At 40.4% G+C, this 2,601-nt stretch overlaps 1 pseudogene; it reads left to right on the top strand.

Moving 5' to 3' along the window:
• The first annotated feature begins 534 nt into the window (after nt 1-534).
• On the top strand, nt 535-656 carry LOC118623103 (annotated as a pseudogene).
• The last annotated feature ends 1,945 nt before the right edge of the window (nt 657-2,601 follow it).

The following is a 2,601-nucleotide window of genomic DNA, read 5'->3' as shown; positions in this document are numbered from 1 at the left end:
TTGACTTCTGTTATTGAATTTTTTTTTTTAAGTGTGAAAGTATTAGAAGCACAAACCATTTTTTAAAATCCAGATTTCTGCCTTGCTATGTCTGAGAACAAACGGAAAGCATACATATCTCTTAGGAAACCAAGCCCCAAAATGCTATGAAGCAACTGAATGAATGATTGGGAACCAGCCTCAGCATTTCGCTCTACAGATACATAGATAACTGTATATATTCAAAATGTAAGAGTGTATGGGAAAACTGTCTGCGCAACTCTGTGAAGAATACAGCATGCCTTTCCAGAATGTAAGATTGAGCAGAAGTTATAATTCTACCACTGAGAAGGTGTAACCAACCATTTAACAGCCATTCACCAACCTCTGTGAGAAACGAAGAACAGGCTCCATTTTCCTCCTCGAAGCTGGAAGGCACCAGTTAAATGCTCTCTTGGGGCAACAGGGAATTGTATTTGCTCCTCTTATTTTTTCTTTGTCAGGAAGATTTGTTGTTAATGAATCATAATGAGTTTCATCTTTATTTTAACACTTGAGCTTAAAGATAGAGGTCAGCAGCACATATACTAAAATTGGAACCATACAGAGAAGATTAATTAGCATGGCCCCTGTGCAACGGGGAATTTTAATGGCCACGGCCTCCTTATCACATTGTTGGGAAGACAGTAGTATTATCTTGGTGACTCTGCTGTTGAGGTAAGAGAAATTCAGAATGGCTGCCATCAATAAATCAACACACAACACTTGCTGGTGAGGATGTGGAGAAAAGCAAACCCTGGTGCACTGCTGGTGGGAATGCAGACTGGTGCAGTCACTGTGGAACACAGTGTAAAGTTTTCTCAAAAAATTAAAGATGGAACTGCCTTTTGACCCAGTGATTCTACTTCTAGGAATATATCCTAAGAATCCCAAACACCAAGCAGAAAGAGTATGTGCACCCCTATGTTCATAGCAGCATTATTTACAATAGCCAAGATCTGGAAACAGCCCCAGTGCCCAGCAGTACGTGAGTGGATAAAATGCTATGGTACATTTACACAGTGGAATACTACATGGCTATAAAAAAGAAGGATCTTTGTGACAGCAAAGATCCCTTTGTGACAGCATAGATGGACTGGGAGATTATTATGCTAAGCAAAATAAGCCAGGCAGAGAAAGACAAATACTATATGATCTCATTTATATGTGGAATCTAATGAAAAAAATTAACTGACGAATAAAATAGATCCAGAGACATGGATACTTGGAACAGACTGACAGATCTCAGAGGGAAGGGGGGTGGGAAGAATTGGAAAAAAGAAGGTGAAGAGACTAGCCAAAGAACATACATGCACAGACCATGGACACAGACAACAGTGTGGTGAAGGCCAGAGGGAAGGGGGGCGGGGACTGGGGAAGGGCAAAGGTGGGGGAAAGAATGGGGATACCTGTAATAGTGCCAACAAATTTTAAAAACAAGAGACAAAAATCCCTGTTGTCCCCAGGGAGTCCTGGTTCGCCACAGCTGCCAGATGTCCTATCCTCCTCTCCATAGAGAAATCTGAGACCACATCTTCTTTCATCACGAAAAGAAAAATGCTCTTTAGCAGGAGTGAGACAGGCACTTTTCCTTGTTGAGGAGACCATAAGGTGAGTAAACCTTGCAATACGGTCACTCTTTGTGACCATTTGCAGAGAGTGTAAGAAAAGTGGTAAGTTACTAAAGGGCACCTTCACAATGTGGAAGGGTTAAAGCATTTCTTCATATTTCAAACCAAGACAATTTTGTGATATCAAGAAATTAATTTACAACTAGTATACAGTCGGCCCTCGTTTATCGCGGTTAATCAGTTCCAGACTCCACCGAGAGGAATGAATTTCCGCCAAGTAGGATTTTTTCTTTATACACAGTCATCCCTCGCCACTTCGCACTTGGACTTTCCTGGCTTCACTCTATCGCGGGTTTTCAAATATAGTATTGTATTTGAAATATAGTACAATATTTGAAATATACTATAGTATTTGAAATACAGTATAGTATTTGGAAAAAAAACACGATAGAGTGAAGCCATGAAAGTCGAAGCGCAAAGTGGAGAGGGACGACTGTAGAGTCTGAGTAATGAGATCTTAGTAATACTCTTAATAACACAATCTTAGCCCATCCAGTGTGGTTCAGTGGTTGAGCATCGACCCATGCACCAAGAGATCGCGGGTTTGATTCCCGGTCAGAGCACATGCCCAGGTTGTGGGCCTGATCCCCAGTGTGTGGGGGGGGGGGGCATGCAGGAGGCGCCCAATCATTGATTTTTCTCTCTCTCTCTCTCCTTCTCCCTTCTTCTCTCTCTAAAAAATCAATAAAGAAACAAAATTAAAAAAGAAATAACACAATCTTAGTAATAAAAATAGCTCTAATTTTTTATGTATGTACTTTCAGTGTATCAGGTCTACATAAAGTAGGTTGTTTGTTTTGTTTTGTTTTTCTCACTTAATCCTCACAATCACCATTATAAAATGAATATCCATTTTATGGATGAAGAGCTAATAATCAGATAGACTGAAGACCTTATGTGACTGTCTCATTCCAAAGCTTTTGCTCTGGTCTACCACAACATATTGCCTCTG

Source organism: Molossus molossus, unplaced genomic scaffold, assembly GCF_014108415.1.
Source record: "Molossus molossus isolate mMolMol1 unplaced genomic scaffold, mMolMol1.p scaffold_m16_p_9, whole genome shotgun sequence".
NCBI classification, from domain to species: domain Eukaryota; kingdom Metazoa; phylum Chordata; class Mammalia; order Chiroptera; family Molossidae; genus Molossus; species Molossus molossus.
The sequence above is the reverse complement of the archived record's forward strand: the minus strand, read 5'-3'. Positions and strand labels throughout refer to the sequence as shown.